At 51.2% G+C, this 17,986-nt stretch overlaps 1 long non-coding RNA gene across 1 annotated transcript in view; it reads right to left on the bottom strand.

Annotated features, from left to right (window-relative positions):
• Nucleotides 1-970: 970 nt before the first annotated feature.
• LOC135411206 (uncharacterized) overlaps nt 971-17,986 on the bottom strand; it is a 35,274-nt gene continuing 18,258 nt past the window's right edge. Inside the window, exon 3 of the long non-coding RNA XR_010429044.1 lies at nt 971-1,851. This is a non-coding gene — a long non-coding RNA (uncharacterized LOC135411206). The remainder of the gene's footprint in view (nt 1,852-17,986) is intronic.

Here is a 17,986-nt window from a genome sequence, read left to right as displayed (position 1 = left end):
AATTGCTCAAATAGTTCTCTTCTCAGAAATGTTTCAATTACCAACCTGCATCCTGGATGCCCACTCATTCCTGTTCTGCAGCCCCTGCCAGCCTAGTCCTGGACCCCCCCCAGTTCTGCCCCTACCCCACAGGCCACTCCACCCCAGCCCCCCAGCACTATCCTACACTCCTTTCCAACTCCAACCCCATCTGCTATCGGAGCATTCTCTCTTCTCTCCTCTCACCCTTCCCAGCTCTACCAGTCCCTTTACATTCATCACATTAAAGAAAACATTTCATGGTCATCTCTTTTATCTCCTTCAGTGAGCAGTTAATCAGAAAAAATGCTTTCATGTTGCTAAATCAGGGCCAGTGGGCAAAGCCAGGCTGACAAGAGACATTTTCCTCTGCCACTAACGTGGGCTAAATAGTATTAATTACAGAGGCTGGGCTTTGATTGCTGGAGTGTGGTGGGACTGGTGAGAGCTCTCTCCTCCCCCTCCGCTCCCTCCCACTGCAAACCCACACTGCACCTCCTCTACCTGACTGCCCTTTGCCAGCATCCTGGTCCCATGTCACACCACAACTGCAAGTGGGATCCTGTAAGTCTTCATCTGGGCTGCTCAGACACCACCTCTGGTGTGTCAGGTCCCTGGCCTGCAGGACAGTGACAGCCTTCAGCCTAGCTGGGTGGTGGGGCTGTCCCTGTCCTTGCTTCCCCCATGCTTGTCTGCCCAAGGCAATGTTTTTTCCAGGACAGGGAATGTTTTCTATGTGTTTCAGAGAACCTGAGGTCAATAGACATCACCCCACACAGTGTTTCTCATCCTGTGGTCTGTGGGCCACAAGTGGTCTGTCAGATGTCAAACAGACTGCAAAATGACTGCAGACAATTTCTGGGGATAGACATATCCATCCTCACACATGCCAAAAAAAAAAGGAGCAAAGACAAGAGGCAGTTGGAGGAGAAGGCAAATTGAGGACAATGTGTTACAACTCAGTCCTCTGCAGGGAGGTCCAAAGGTGTTTATTGCTCTTTCAAAGAAATAAAGTTAAAAAAACACCAACCCAGACTAGCCCCACAGTCACAAGTGGTCCCCATCTCTGCACATCTCCTACAACATTATGAAGGATATGATGCTGTGCCCCAATCTTTGCCGGCAATAGTATCCCCCATGTCTTCCAGGTGGGGAAGCAACAACCTTCCATCACACTGGCGGCATCAGTAAATAGCTGGTTAGCAATTCTGCTGAACTGGCTTTCCGCAAATTACCAAAACAGGCTGAATCCCCAGACACATGAATCACAGCTGAAACATGACTGCTTTTTAGAAGCAGAATGCCACTAACTGCTTTCTCCATCCCTCTCCGAGCTGAGCAGGGCTTTACAAAAGTGACCACAGGAGGAATTTTCAGGGCGGTCACTGTTTCAGAGACCTTCCCTTGGGATGGGTGGCACAGCTGGAGGCCTGAGTTAATCTGTGGTTTAAGCCAATTAAGGTGACTGTCCCTGGTGACCCACAGTGACAAGCTCTGCTCCCATGCAGTAGGCAGCAAAGTGGGGGCGCAGCACACCAGGCAACAGCCTTACTACAAAACTCAGCTGGAGCAGCCAAGCAGTACAACATTTTTAAATGCTTTTTCTTTGTTATGAGTGTTTGCTGCTGTATATCAAGACCTGTTTCTCCAGCCAGCACTCTAGCATGGTTATAGCTGCCTTTCACATCCTTGGTGTGAGCCCAACTGGGTGATGTCTGCAAACTGGGGTCCCCTATTCCCATCCCATGATACTTCAGGTCCTTCTTCCTCCTCTGTGCTGCAGCTGGTTTCCATAGGCTCATCCTGCCTCCTGTGTTGATGCTTTGCTCTACCCTGTGCAAACACAGAGGGAAGCAGAAGTGGTAGATCTGCTCCATTTTGCCCCACTCCAGACTGTAACCTTCTATGTGCTCTTTTAAAGATCACATGGACCTGGTTTTCCCAGACAGAAACAACAGGTTGGAGCCTCCACCAGGGCAAATCAGCACGGGGTCTTGGAGGTCTGCAGCACAGTCTATCCACTTAGACACATTTGCTCTGAAGAGCAAACAATTGGAGAATTGGGAAAACAGTGGTCAGGGCCCAGCAACCAAAGTCAGCTAAACCTTGATATACCAGTAACTTACACTGATCCAGCTGCTCAAGACAGGTTACTCCAAGTTTTTTAGGAACAGGGCCCTTTGGACTATCTGGATTTCTAGGGCAAAAGACCTCACACTTGTCAATAGCTTAATTCGCACCTTCAAATTAAAGTGTAGCACCGAAGAGAATGAAATACTCAAGTAAGTAACCCAACTAGGTCGTTGTCCCCGTGCTACTCCTTTTGATATTCAAATGTGTTTTAAGCTAACAGTGTTGTATTTATAGAATACAGTGTAGCAGTTACCCACAACGCCCTGGAAGAGCTGTTGAGGAGGCAGAAATAGGCATTTTGATGTCTAGGAGGGCAGTACAGAGCCTAGGGGATAAGAACATTCTCAGGCAACATGCAATAGTGAGGGAAGCTATGGCTTGAGTGGCCACTGCTGAGTTTAGAGTTAAGAGCGTATTGATATGAATGACAGCTCAGAGTCCTCGTTGCAGCATAATTCAGACCACAAACAATGCAGTGGCATCTTTTTAGATTAACTTGAAATATTTAGGGCTTTCTTCATTGCCAGAAAGATGCAAAACTTCTCTTCTTCTTTTTTTCTTCCTTTTACAGTGGAAATGTAGAAGATAAGAGCAGCCTGGATCAAATTAAGCCTGCATCTCGCCCAATGTTTTCTGGCGGGCCAGTTTTCAGTTGCTTCTGAGAGAAAGGCAAGAAGCTTTGCAACAGTGGGATAACGTGCTTGCCAAAAGAGTTTCTCCCTTAGAATTGTCTCTCTTGCTCAGAAGTTGTCTTCTGCCTTGAGGCGGAATGGTTTCTGTCCAAAGCTACTTGATTTGACTTTGTTCTTTGTTTGTTTTCAGTTCTTCAGGCTGTCACTGTGATTAATAGGTCTTTGGTGCTGGAACACAATTCTCAGATGAATACTGTCTTCTGTGGTAAATTCCAGGGCTGCTGAATTACAGAATAAATCTTACCTTCATGGAGTGGGTGGCTGGTGCCTTTGGAGATAGTACAAGGTGCCAGTAGACCACCTCCCTGTCAGTCTGCAGAAGGTCATAATTCTTTGCTGAATTTCTGCATATGAGGGCCAGGCCATCCTCCAGCCTGAGCAATGATCTGGGCCTGCCTGAAGCTCCACTGAGCTCCACACTTGGGAATCTGCTGCCACATGGTGGCATACACTCTCTCTGCCTGGCCCTAGGAATCCCTCCTTGGCTTCCAAGAGGTAGCACATGTGGGAAGAGAACTTCTGAGCTCTGCATTGTAACTAGCACATCAAGTTTCCAGGGACCCATTCTGGAGCTACTAAAAGCTTTTCCAAGAGCATTGTGGAGCTACACATGTGGAGCTACACGAAAGTGTCAGGGATGCTGGCAAAAATTCTGAAAGGATCTCAGATGCTTTGGGGTCAGCAGGTAGGATTTGTAAATGAAAGACTGTTACCAAACCTGATGACACTAGAAGTATTTTCACAAAGCAGGGCAAGGTCTGCATCCATAGCCTTGAATTTCTGCTGTGCAGCAGAAGGTCAGCACCATGCAGGAAAAGAAACTACAGAGATCATTCCTGTTCCTGACAGAGACTGAAAAGCAGAAGGGTGGTTGTCACAGAAGCTGGTGGAGAGCATCGCTATCTCTGACTGTGTGCAGCACTGCTAGTTTTCCATGCTGTGTTTCACTCCTTGAGGCCACAGGTTTCTTTGTGCTAGGTCAGACAGCTGTGTGCTGCTTAGAGAGGACACACTTGCAAGGCAGCTGCTAAAACAAGGCTGACTGCTTCCTTCTGGAAGGGTAGTGGCACCTGTGGGTGGAAAATCCATGGAAAGTGCCCTGGGGCCACCTTTGCTTTGGAAGCTGTGAAGCAGCATGCTCAGAGCCTGTTGTTCCCACTGTGCTGCTGTGTACAATGCTGGAGACAGCAGCTTTAGGCAGCAGGCTTGGCTGGTTGGGAAATGCAAGGAGCCATCCAGCCAAAGAGGGAGAACGGCAGGACAACAGACCTGCCCTAAAGTTCACCTAGGTAGGACCACTTAGTTTGCAAAAGACCGTGGGGAACTGGTCCAAACCAACAATGCCCAGTCAGGAGACAGAAAGACTGATGCCTGGCATTGAAAGCATTCCTGCTCTCCTCCACATCAAGACAAAGTTGAAGTCCATCCAGCAACAGCTCCTGGATGCAGGAAAAATACCAATTCTGGAAAGATAGTGAGGTGCCATGGACCTTCTTCTTGTCCCATCACAGCCCACGCCCAGTAGTAAAAGCTGCACCTCTTTCCTCTTCTGGCTTCACCCCCTCTGTGGTCCTCTGGCAGTGAGAATAATGCAGGGAGCAACACAAGATGGACATGGTGACATTGGTAGCAGTAAAGTCTGAGAAAAAAAGGATGGAGAGGTATGACCCCTAGGGAGGGAGAGGGACTGTTCAAGAACAGATTAGGAAAGGGGAAAGGAATAAGGGTACTGTGGGCAACATATTAGGAAACTCTGTGCCGTGGTGGGATCTCTGTGTTGGCAGGACACTGGTGCCCAGAGGCACTGAGTACTCAGGCTTGCAGAGCAGGATTGGAGGAACCATCTCTCCAGAAAGCCAAGTAGATGTCTTCATGACACATCACAGGGCTTCCCCTCTCCTGCCTCTGCTGTTCCTCAGCTGCCGGACTGTAGGGGAGGAAGGGGTGGCCAAGGAAGGAGATTTTGTAAATGTAGGGACAAAATCAGTAACAAGTCTGCTGCAAGCTCAGCCATTATAATTCCATATGGTTGGTGCCCTGTGGCAGCACGTGCAGATAGGCTCTGAGATCACCTCTACCCAGCTGTGGAGCATGCAGGCCCCCAGGAAGAGCCCTGGGTCCATACTATGATCTGTGTGGCTGTGATCAAGCCCACTCATTGTCAGCTGTGCCTCTCTTCCTCTCCTTGCTGAGAGGAGCTAGCCCTCTGCCCCAGATCCTCTCTCCTTGTTACTGCTCTCTGTGCTTGCTTGCTGCATCTTGTTTCATGGAAAAGGATTCACCCCCACCCCTCATGTGGGGCATTGGCCACGACTGTGCCCTGGGGCCTCCTGCTCTGCCTTGGAGACTTCAGATATCAGGGCAATCAGCCTGGGTGTTTAACGGCAGAGGAAGGTGCTGGAGAAGTGCTAGTGTTGATTACCCGTGCCACAGCAGAGGCACTGGTTGAACACATCAAAGGATGTCTCCCTTTCATCTCACTGCTCTGAGCAGACGGCTCCGAAGCATCTCTTCCAAGGACAATATGGGGGAGAACTCTAATAACCTTACAGTGTGGAGCCCTGCCAGCGCTCCCAGTGGCTGCTCTGGCGGCAGCTAAAGGGGCGCCTTCTCTGCTTCCACCCTAATTGCCCTTAATTGGCTCCTGCCTGCTGGCAGCAGAACGGCAAGGGCTCTCCAAGGATCACTGCACCAGCGTGACAACGTTTGGAGAAGGATTGGCGGCCCCTGCCTTGCCCCACCTCCCTCCCACTCTCCCACACCCACCAGAGCAATACAGTAACTTTTCTAAGTATGAGATTTTTCTGTCTGTACATGACTTTTTCTTTCCAGGCCCTGCTCTGGAGGGGACTTTGCCAGGCAGCCAGGGCAGGGGGAAGCAGAGCAGGATCTGTGTCCTGAACTCAGAAGGGGGTGTGTGGTGGCCCTTAGCTGACGAGGGATATAAGCATTGTCCCTTCATATAGCACTGCGACCTTTTTGCCCAAGAGCATGTGTGGGTGCAGTGGGCCCTGCTGCTCTGCTGTGTGCCAGGGCTGCCTATGCAGGTGACCAGAGCTTTGAGATCCCCTACGCAGAACCAGCATACCAGGGGATTAAGCCCACAAAATCCCACTTTCCCTAGGGAGAGGTGCCCCTGTCCTGGAGCAGCCAGGTGGGAACGGGGTTGTATCCCAGTGTGATCTCCTGGCTATGGCCTGTACTGGGGCCCTATCCTGGGAGTGTGCAGAAGCAGCAGGGAGGGCTCCTCTCTGTCCCTGCTCCGTGTCCCAGTGCTGTGTGAGGACACGTGATGCAGAGGGCCCCCACTGCCCCCCTTTCCCAGGAAGGGTTCTCCAGGACACGCTGGGCCTTGGCATGTCTGGATCCAGTTTCCTGTGGCAGACCTCCCTGAGCTTTCCCCTCTCCGCCTGACACCCGCACAAGCCATTCTCTTGTGTCAACAGGAGGGTGGGAAGCCACAACACGAAAAGGACCTTGTAGCCCTGACCAGGCACGTCCCCATCAGACTGCCTCCCCACTCCTGCTCCTAGCCAGGACAAACCCTTGGCTGCAGCAGAAAAATATAGCCAAGCATCTCCCCAGTCCCTCATGGTTACCCACGTCCCAGCCTGGGCCAGGCTCCGCAGGCAGCAGGCATCACGTGAGCAACGCGCTCCACAGAGAGCTGGCAGGGGCACGGAAAGGCAAACACAACACAAATACGATTCTGATGGAGGGAGCTGCGATGTCTTTCCCACTGAGGTTATTTTTAATCTGTTTATCAAAGGCTCACTGCTCTTGGCAGCAGGGTGGTGGGCTATTTTTGGATGCCTGCTTCACCTCTCCACAGAGATGGGCTGGCATAGGCTTGTCCCTTTTTTTCCCTGGCACCCTCAGACCTCCCATGTTCTCTGAGGTTTGCCCTACTAAGTCCACCACTGTATGCTTCCTCAGATGTGGAGGGACTTTTTAAGCAGAAGGTCTGAGCTCAGGCACAGCCTCATTATTAGTCCTTATTAAAAAAACCCTTCTCATCCTTTCCTTCTATCAGTGGTGACACAGCTGCTTGGGTGTGGGCAAAATACACACTCGTGCCTGCTATTCTCCTTCAGGATGGTGACATTTGTCTTGACCTTAGCCTGACATTCTTTGTGTTCAAGTTTTGTCTCTGCTACTGGCTTCCTGCTTGTCTTGTCCCTTTGCCCATCTAGAAGAGCAAGGCCGTATTTCCCTCCTCCGTGGGGTTGCTGGGACAAGTAATTGGGACAGGATGACGGAAAACTCAATACTGTCCTCATAGGGCCTCTTCTCTGTGCATGAGTGAAGGACATGACAAGTTTCACTGAGATGCAACATTGGCAAAGGCGGTCTGGTTAGGTGGGGCTCAAAGAAAGTGCATGGAGACCAACAGGAGTGCATTGAAGTACAGCAGCTGCGTGTTGGAATCAGTGAAAGCACAGACTGAAATGGCAATGCAAAGCAAGCCATCAGCTTTGAGGTTAATAATAGGCTGTCTGAATCTCGACTGTGTAGAAGAAAATCAGTTTGCAAAAGAAGCTCACTTGGCACATTGCTTGGCCCTGACAGAATTATCCACAGGAGCCCGAACAAATGACTGACCTCATTACCGACCCACAGCCTCAAGCATGGCTTGAGACACGCTGGGTTCACATAAAGAAATCAGCACTGTCCAAAATGTCCTTGCAGTACCAGAGAAAAGGTCTTGCAGAAGTTTCCCAAGAACATCAACAAATTCAGGGATTTCCTTCTGTTAACAAAGCACAAACCTTCTCCTGAAGGAAGATTTTCTACATTTAAATATGATTTTGGAGAGCCAAAGGTGAATGCAGGCCAGGAAATTCTCCTCTAGGAATGCGGACAGAAGAAAACCAGTGGTGGCATGTGTGACATTTGGAACCATTTGAGAGATTTGGAGTCAAAGACGACAGGTGTGTCTTTTCTTACAGGAAGCAACTGAATGAAAAGGTGAAAACCACTTACTTCGGCTGGTTAGGAAGCCTCAGGAGAAAACGAGGTGAAGCACATTGTGATGTGTGACAATCATCACCAAATCAGCCCTGTGGCCTCACTGTTCACCACCTCCATAGATGAGAGAATCAGAGGGGGCTGATAATGCTGGAGGGTGACAGATCAAGAGCAAGGAGCTCAGGGAGGAAATCCATGGGGTAAAGAACCAAGGGGCAAACACCAAAGGAGAAACATGGGTGAGGGAAAAGAGATGCACCTCCACACTGAGGACACAGAGCTATATCCAACAGTACCCACAAGTGCTTGTGTGCATGTAAGACCGCTAGGCCAGCACAAGGAAGTATGTCTGGGGAAATACAGTCATTCTGATTTCTAAACAAGTCAGGAATAAAATGGGCAAGAAAAAATCTCCTGCAGACACACACCAGGGAAGGTGACAGCAGGATGTGTCTGGCTGCGGGAGCCAGCGCCATAAGCGTGGCCAGCGCAGACTTGATGGGGAGGACATGCTTGTGGAGTGAGCCCCACTAGTGCACTGAGGCTGCTGGCACAACATGTGCTGCTGGCATGAGGTGTCACTGAGGCAAGTTGCCCCCAACATCTGTAGGCATGTTGGATGTAAGCAGACATTCCTGTGGTAAGTAAAGGCAATACCATATGGTACAGTCAGAAATGCACATTCACAATGAGAGGGTCCAAAGAGAAAATCATGCCCTTGGGCCTTTCTCTTAGTAATGGGTAGACAGTCACTATGAACAGTAGGATGATTGGGAACTATAAGGCAGTGACCATGAGAACTTGGAGCCTGCCTGGATGAGGAATGAGTTCACTGTTCCCAGTCAGAGATAGGGAATAGGACAGAGTTTTTTGAAAGGAAACAAATGGAAGTCAAGAAAAAAAGAAATAGAGTACCAAATGTTCTGTTGCTGTGAGCGGTATTCACAGGTTAATGAAAGCAAAACTCATAGATCCCCCCCAAACCTGCAGTCAGAGCCTACCTGGTTGCCTTCTGCCCTGGGCCACACACAAAAGAGAGATGGAGAAAAATGCATCAGAGGGCTTTGCACAGCACCAAGGCTAAGAGTCTGCCCTAGTCTCTTTGCCTTTCTGGGATCACAACAATACAGGAGTAGGTTTTGCTGATTTCAGTGCAAAGAGCTCAGGCTGGACAAGCTGTGAATTAGAAAGCTGGGGGGAAAGGACTTGGCACAAGGTAGAAAAGAGCCAGGAATTTGAAGGAACAGTGGGGAGGGGAACATAATTTTGGACATCACAGGGAACACTAACAAACATGAATGCAAGCAACTGCTGCATACTGCTAATGTCCAGAAGGGTCCTGGTGTTTCCCTTTTAATCCTCCATCCACCCTTTAAGCTGTCCCCAGTAGACAGCATATAGGCCCTGCAAGCTTCATCTGATAGTGTTTCTGCTGCAGAGCTCCTCGTCACCAGCCATTACTGTGTTTTGTACGATCTCCTGACAGGCTCACCATCTACCCCAAAAGCTCGGCCAGGCCATTCATCCCTATGTGTCACAGCAGGACCCTGAGGTGACACAGGGAAGGAGGGGAAGTAATGATTTAGTCCAAGTTGGGAGAGGCCCAGGGGTCCCAGCCTCATCTGGCAGCAGAACTTGTCTGCTTTGGGCAGCAGGAGCCAGGACAAAGACACAGTCCTAGGCACAGCAGCTGCTTGGAGTGCGCTGCCTCCCCATGGGGGACATGCTCCCTGCCTGGCACGGAGACGGAGACCGTCCTTTCCTCCTTTGTGGCACGAAACAAAGAGCAGAGGGAGGGAAGGAAGTGACTTCTCTGGAAGCGATTGTGTGGTGGGATGAGCACCCATCTCTTTCCAGACAGACAGAGCAGTGATGCCCCCATCCATTCTCCCATTCCCTATTGCCTCCCATTCACTGCTGGCATCCCCTCTTTCTGCGCCCCTGCCTCTCCTTATGCAACAGGGCAAGAGGGAAAAAAAGAAGCAAAAAGAAAGAAAGAGTGAGGGAGGGAGGAAGCTGATCAGGGCACTGGCTGGCAGGCAGACAAGGAGCACGGCAGGGGCGGCTGGGAGCCCGGGACACGCGGCTGCTGCCAGGGCCTTCAGGGCTGTGGGCATGTACGTGCGGCCAGCAACGTGCGAGCTGGTGTGTGCCGGGCCGGGCACACGCACGGCTGTGCCAAGCGCCCGGGCTGGCAGACGCCATGCCCCTCAGCTGGGGCGCTGGGGCTCCCTGCACACAGCCCCCATCAGCTGGCAGGCAGCAGGGCAGCTGGTGGGTGACGGACTGCTTGTCCCCAGCCAGCCCTGGAGAGGGCTGCACCTGCCCCAAGGGCAGCACGTGCCACCAAGCACATCCCTGGCCTCTGCCATCCAGGTGATCGCACGTTTCCAAGCAGGCAGGTGTGCATTTCTATCTCACCAGCCTGCTTGCCAATTTTTACCTAAGAGAGAGAAATTGTGACCTCCACTGTCCCAAGGCCACATGCCTACTCCCACTGGCCCATGTCCGAAGCTATGCTGGGGATCACACTGCTGCTGCTCCCTTCTTCCTGGGTCAGCAGTTTCATAGTGGTTCCCAGCCTGGCATGGCTCCCACAGAGCACTGAAGCTCAACTAGCTGTGTCCTGACCACATCTTGCACCCCTAGTTGGGAGTATCCTGCTCTGCTCCCACTTCTCACTCACCAACCTGGGAGCAAAAAGAGCTCTCACTTGCATTCCCCACTCAAAAATGCCTCCCCAAATGCACCCAAAATTCATATTCCATACTGAGACAGTTTCCCCTACATTCATGGGGAAGGGGAAGGGGAAGGGGAAGGGGAAGGGGAAGGGGAAGGGGAAGGGGAAGGGGAAGGGGAAGGGGAAGGGGAAGGGGAAGGGGAAGGGGAAGGGGAAGGGGAAGGGGAAGGGAAGGGGAAGGGAAGGGAAGGGAAGGGAAGGGAAGGGAAGGGAAGGGAAGGGAAGGGAAGGGAAGGGAAGGGAAGGGAAGGGAAGGGAAGGGAAGGGAAGGGAAGGGAAGGGAAGGGAAGGGAAGGGAAGGGAAGGGAAGGGAAGGGAAGGGAAGGGAAGGGAAGGGAAGGGAAGGGAAGGGAAGGGAAGGGAAGGGAAGGGAAGGGAAGGGAAGGGAAGGGAAGGGAAGGGAAGGGAAGGGAAGGGAAGGGAAGGGAAGGGAAGGGGCTGACACAGTGAAGCATTTTATAAGACATGGCTTCTTCCTGTGCACCTCTGTGCATTAAGTCATGAGCCAGCTGGGAGTTAGCTAAGTCTTAGTCTCCTTCTTCTCCTCCTCTCCTGAAAACGAATGAGGTTTCCAGATATTTTGGAGACCAGAGTTGTGCTGAACCCATGAGTCAGCAGCTGTCAGTAAAAGTTACACACACGTGGGTGACACTGCTGGGGTGGGAAAGTCCCTATAATATCACACACCAGACAACAGGCACGTAGTGACTTGGTTACTCAAACCCATCCTTGGCACGACTAAGAATATACCAGCACCACAACCAAGGTGTTCCTGTGTCCCAGGGAGCACGTAGTACTTCTGCTCTCTGGGGAGGCAGCAGCAGTGTAGCTATGCAGGGATAGACCCGCAGCAGCTTCTGTGGGTCACGACTCTCCTGCCAATGGCTGTCACCTGTGTTTCTCTGCCATTCATATATGCATTTGCACATTTTTTGTACAGCCAACCCAAACAACTGCTCCTCAGAGGGGAGGGATTTCAACAGCTGAGATCCTCTGAGGAAGGTATCATCCTGCAGCAGACAAACCCAATCAGAAGTGGTAGAGTATGGGTTTTGGGGTGGAGGGATGACTGGTGCCTTTTCAGGGTACTGAGATGCTCCTGGGCGGCAGGATACCTCCCTTGCTGGGTGTCACTTGCAGACCAGACCAGTGGGCCATTGCTGCAGAGCCCCAGCTCTTCTCATGGGAAACATGAAAAAGGCTGCAGGCAGGAAGAGGCAAATGTCATGTGAAGGCAGAAACACCAGCTTCTGAGCTCGCATCAGTTGTGCTTGTAAATATTTTATTCATTTCTCATTTATTCACTGTAGCAGGCCATTATCCAGCCTCTGGCTAACAGAGAGCAAAAGTATTTAAGAGCATTAAGTGTATAAGCAGGCCTGACACATAACAACTGCTGTGTGAGGCAGCACTTTTCATCTTCGTGGTCTTACTGCAGGTTGCCAGCCCCGCCCTGAGGCCCTGGCTCTGCCCCTGCCCCTCACCCCAGACCTGCAGCATGCCTGACAGCCTCCTAACACGTTGTGTACACAGCAGATTTGTAATTTATACTTCCAGTCCCAGCAAATTAGGAGGCGCCAAATCCAGGTTTCTTGAAGCAGATGAATAATCACACATCTATAAAACCGGAATTCCACAAGAGAGGAGCCCCGAAGAGGAGATACAAGGACTCCCTGAAACAACATCTCAGCCTTGGCCACATTGATCAACATAACTGGTCTACTCTGGCCTCCAATCGGGAGGTCTGGAGACACACTATCTATAACACTGCTGATGCCTTTGAGAAAGCACACAGGGTCACCCTTGAGGAGAAAAGACAACACAGAAAGAATCGTGTCTTGCAGAATATACCACCTAAGGAGTCTTTCTGCTGTGCCTTTTGCAACCGAACGTGCCTGTCTCATATTGGCCTTTTCAGCCACCAGCGTGCTTGTAACAAATGTGGGTAGAACCCTTCCCAAATCTTCGTTCGTGAAGCCCAGCCATGATGACACTGACATAAAACTGGAAAAAGCTAGATTGGCGATAGGCTGCCATCATATTCCCTTGAACAGAGGCAGAGGAGGCAGATCTAATCACATTCTTCATTCCCTGCATCCCGCAAACTGCCTTTACAGTGTTCAGTGAGGAAGGGTGAGCCTTCAATCCAGGTAGCCTGAGCGGACCAGCTAAGATGGGTAGAGATGCAAACAAAGACCAAGCTCCTGGGTCCAAGCCAGCTCTGGAGAGCTCTAAAAATGGGGGAGCTGTTCAGTGCTGTACTTCTAGCGGAAAGGCATCTTGGCCTGTTGGTCAAGACATGACAAGGTCCAACAAAAGCCCACTGGACTTCATTTCAGATCACTGGGCACGGTGCTGGGGTGACCTGACAACGTCACTGCCACCAAGGAAGCAAACAGGTCACTAGGGGAGAGGAAGAAGAGGGACCAAGAAGTAGCAGGGGGGAAGCTGGGATGAGTAGCAAGCAGGTATGAAAAGTGAAAGAAGTGATGGGGTCAGATAAGGGAAGGGGCAGAAAGGAAAAGACAAGTTAAGGAATAAACAGAAGGGACTAGAAGGGAAGAGGTTGCTTAAAGGGTATTACCAGGGCTTGTTTAAACTGAGAACTACCTGAGACAGAGACTGCTTCCATGGTTGCCCAACCTCTAGGCCTGGGTCCCAAATGAGCAACAAATTAATAGATGTGTGAATTCAAAACAGATCTTAGAAGGCAGATGAAAGGGCGGGAATTACCAACACTCAGAAAACTGAGGAGACATCCAGACCCAAAGAGGCAAATATACAAAGAAGCTGGAAGTGCAAAAGCAGCCAGGTCTCTGCACTGAAATCCCTAACATATGCAGGAAAAGCAAATGAAATTACGAAGCGGAGCTGGCACATGGGAAAACAGCCTGGCCCTGCTATTTACCACTGGTGCTGCTTCAGAGGAGCTTAGCGCTGGAGTACTCCATTTGAGAAATGTCGCTCTGGAAATATTCTACTTGGTCTAGTAGACTTCCAGTCTACTTCCTTCTTCTTAGCAGGAAACCTTACCCTGTTGCCAAACTTATTTTCCAGTCTAGAAGCTGATGTTCATGGAAAACTTTGGCTCCAAAGTCCAAATACAGATTCTGAGCTTGTCAGTGCCAGTGCTCAGCACTCTGTCAGGCTACACAGCCCTCTCAGAAGTGTCTCTGGCCATGTTGCAGATGGGTCAGTGGCTCAGTTGGGGAAGACAAGCACAGCCAGCATGACGCGGTGGCAAGTCACACTCCACACACTTCACCAGCTCCCAGGCAGGCATGGACTGGCTAACTTTGGGTTGGCATGGAGTGCTCACTGGATGGTCTTTAAAGAGATTTTACAGGGGCAAAAGCCTGACAGTAAGTGGCAAGGGTGTAAGAGGGCTCAAACATCTGGTCTAATATTAGGTCCCCCAGCTGCTATTAAAGGGAGTTAATTCCTCCTGGGTCTCTGGCAGCAGGAGAAGACATGTTTTCAGGAGACTTTTCTGGCTGCAAGCACCACATGAATGAGTGTGGATATGTCAAACACTTTCAGTCATGGCTTTTGTCACGGAGTCATGATTTTGCCAAACCAACATCATATGTCTGAGGTTTTAGGCAACTTCCACCAAGCCATGCCAGGGATGTCAGCCTTTGCATTGGCAGGGCCCTCAACCTAGCTCTGCATTACCTGCTGTCCATGCTGCTTCAGCTGCTTTTTCATAAGCAGTTGGCCCCAATCCAAAGAAAACAGCAGCAGCGGTGCCATGTCTTTGCAAGTGTCTGTGGGAAAGCCAGGCCTGCCGCAGGCAAGCAGTCTTCATGGAGCTCAGGGGAAAGCTGGGCGTGCTTCAGGCCTTGTGCCTAATATTTGCCGTGACACCCAGATAATATTTGTGTGTGGCTGGCAGGTGCTCATCTCACTTTGGCTAGGGCAGAATTTGAGTGTGTGGTGAAGGTGTGAATTACGCCCTGTTTCAGGCACTGTGGAGCATTGAGGGATAGCTAAGGATGCAGGCATCTGCCCTGCCTCCAGCTGGGGTTGCAGGCAAGCTCCTGCAAAGCCCTCATCTCCCTCCCTTGCCTTCCCTGCAAAAAGCATTGGTCTGGGGGGACAGGGCAGCCCCAGGAGCCTCAGTCTCGGGCACCCCAGGGAGAACCAAGGGACAATGCTTCTGAGGAGGGGCTGAATTTGGAGGGCGAGGGGCACATCATTTTTGGGACACTGGAGTGAGCTGAAATGCCAGGTGTCCGGATGGAAGGGTGACAAGAGTCCCTGCTCCGGTCGGCAGTGAATAACCATTAGCCAGGCCGCCTACACAGGCCATTGCCTGTGGGCAGACGTGATTGCAGGCACAGCCTCGGCTCCTGTGCTTGTGGGAACCTGGCGGAAACCCTCCCGGTTTCCCCCGGTCTCGGCTCAGCTGCGCTGGGAGATTTGCATTGGCAGCAGGGTGGCGGGGAAGCTCGCCCGCCCCTTGCCCGTATGCTGCCAGCGTCCTGCCAGTGCCGGCAGCCTTTCGCCTCTGTGAACTTTTTGTCTCTTGTGTGAAAGGGGAGTGTTTTTCAAAGGAATCATTTAAACAATTTAAACGCATCTTAATTAGAAGTGGGCAAATGGCACAAGGAGCCATACCTTTGGCTTAGAAACACATCTTTGCCCATGCACTCCTCTCTCACCTACAGACACACCCCCCTCCCATCACAGGTCCCTGGGAAGCTCAGCTGGCTGAGTTCCTCCATCCACCCTGGAAGCCTGGAACATGCCCGCAGCCCCCCGCTGCCCTCAGCCCAGCTGTGTGTTACACACTGCTGGGTCAGTGTCCCCTCCATTGCATCTCCCAGCCTCCCACCGCTCTCCCAGCCCCAGGAACCTGCCCCCTTACTGCCCCTTCCCTGCCACTCCTTTCTCCTGACCCTGGTGTCACCTATAGCTGCAACAGCTATTCAGCCTATATCCATCATTAAATGAAGAATCCTCTGTGAAGCAGCAGAAAAGCCCTGGCTGTACAATGTGCCCAGAGTGAAAAGGGAAGGCTGTTAACACCACTTGGAAAGGGGCCTGCATTTGACAACAAACACGGCCAAGTTTCAAGCCTCTTGTTAATTAGTCTATTAGCTGTATGAGCAGAGAAAGTCTCTCACCATCCAGCCTCGCTGCTCTCGCACTTCAGTCCCGTCACCTCAGGAATACCCTGCCCCACGTCTGTGGTCTGGTGCTACGTAGGCATCACACCAGCAGCTGTCTGGCCACTCACCTCAGTCTGCGTGGAGGAGCCAGCCGGAGATGGTTCCTCGCCGCCGACTTTCTCTAAGGGACAAAAGCTGCTTAAAAACCAGAGCCAAAGCCCCAGGTGCAGCCAGGATGCCGGGCTGTGGGAGGAGAGGGCCCCCTGCAGTAACCCACAGACCTGCATGTCTGCCGGATGGACATCCCTGGCCCAGTGGTGTTGGCAGGAGCCACTGGAAACAGCCCTGTGAAGAAGGTCTTGGGGAGAACCCATCCCGCTTCCAAGCCACATATCTCCTGGTCACGCTCCAGTGCCAGTAGAGCTGTTAGACCAAAGAAGATATCGCTCCCTGATGCCAAGCACAACCATCATTACTCCCCCTGGCACATGAACCCACACACCTCTGCACCCCCAGCCTTTCAGCACCTGTCTGGCAACCCAACCAGGCAGTCCAGCAGAGAGAGGCTTCCAGTGCTTCAGCAGCAGCTCGGGAGCATCTGTCTGTCTATCCATCCATCTATCTGTCCATCTGTCCAGAGAATGGGTTAAACAGCCTGTGCCCCACCCCTTCCAGCCAGCCTGGGCTTCCAGGCATGGAAGGGAGAGGCTTACAGCTGGGGATCATTATCGGGCAGCCATAAGGAGGGTGGAGGCACTTCCTCCCACACTGATCAGAGGAGCTTTGCAACTGTATGCCCTGGAGCCAAGGGATGAGGTCCAGGGCTTGTTTACCACCTTCTGTGAACTGGGGGGGGGGGGGGGTGTTTCCACGCCAAGGAGAACGCCAGCAGATCCCACCATGAAGGGGTGCATTACATGCTCCCCAGAGTGAGGGGACCACTTGATGACCACCCAGTCTGCTTTGGTTGACTTCTCCAAATCGGGAGGCCCTGATTTGTCTGGCCTGCCTTGAGATATTTATTCATCTAATAATCTCCCCACCAGAAGGCAAGAGGGGTGTTCCCTAACCTTTTACTAAGGGTCTCATGCTAAAAGAGCCTGTTGACAAGTCATGGGAACAGATAAGCTTCTGCTGCCTTAGAACAGTGGAGATGCAGCAGCAAAGGGTCTGATTCACTCCTGCCTCATGCAGGACTTGCAGGAATCAAGGAAAAAGAACAGGCAGCCTTTCTGACTTGAACACAGTGCAAAACTTCCAGACGCTGAGCACTTTCTCCTCAGACAGACCGTCCAAAAGACATGGAGAAATTTAGCAAAATCCTAAGGGATGAACTAATAGCAGAGGAACTAAGCAGCAGCCATTTTTTCCTGGGGATGGCATGTTGCCTGGCCATCCACAGATGAATGGAAACCCACACACCAAGGGATGCCGGAAGCATGGCCTTTTTCCTTGGAATGACAGGGAGCTCCACATGAAAAATGGATGACTCACTCTCTTGAGCACCACAGTCAGACAGGGAGGGGAGGAGGCTGTGGTATTCCTCCAAGCTCAGCCCTCAGAACAAATTTGCCAGATACAAAAATGAGATGTTATGAGATGTTTGGCTGGTGTGGCTGGTTTCCCTGCTTCATGCCCTCAAACAGCAAAGCTCTGCTGGCTAGTAGAAAACAGTAGTGTAGACACAACCTACTTGGTTTCCAATGAAAGCTGGGAACGTTTGGAGGGCCAGTTGTAGCTTCTGAGGGTTGATTGGAGGGCCACGTAACTCTTCATCCAGCAGAACTGAACCTAACTGCCAGGGAAGTTTCATCTTGGCCGGGCAGGACATCCAGAGAAAGTATTCCAAGATCTAAGTTGTGTTATCCACTGTGACCCCTTTCTCCTCCTTTCCAAGCACAGGGGAGTTTGTAATCTCTGCAGGATGGCTTTATCAAACACACTTGAGCTGCAATATGAAGTCTTGGAGGAAGGTATTCCCCTTGTTTTCATCCTGCATGTTACATAAGGGCAATTCAGCCAAGGAGTTTGGAAGAATTATTTATTAATGGGTCATGAGATCACTGAGGTCACTCATCTGTGAAATCACCAAGAAGCAGAAAACAGATCATTGCCCTCAGGTCCTTGAAAATCATATAAACCTATGGGGAATGTCTCTGCTCCAGAACTCATCTGCTCTTGACAGATGTTTATACCCCAGTGGCCTCTCTCATCTCAGTACTGTAATCCAGACAACCACCAGCACGTTCATTGCAAATGCCTCCATTAGTGTGTGTGGTGGGTTGGATTTTCTGTGTTAGTGAGGCTTAGTGTCTAATTTT

Source organism: Pseudopipra pipra, chromosome 3 (genome assembly GCF_036250125.1).
Source record: "Pseudopipra pipra isolate bDixPip1 chromosome 3, bDixPip1.hap1, whole genome shotgun sequence".
Taxonomy (NCBI): domain Eukaryota; kingdom Metazoa; phylum Chordata; class Aves; order Passeriformes; family Pipridae; genus Pseudopipra; species Pseudopipra pipra.
Note: the sequence above shows the minus strand (reverse complement) of the source record. Positions and strands in the feature narration are given on the sequence as shown.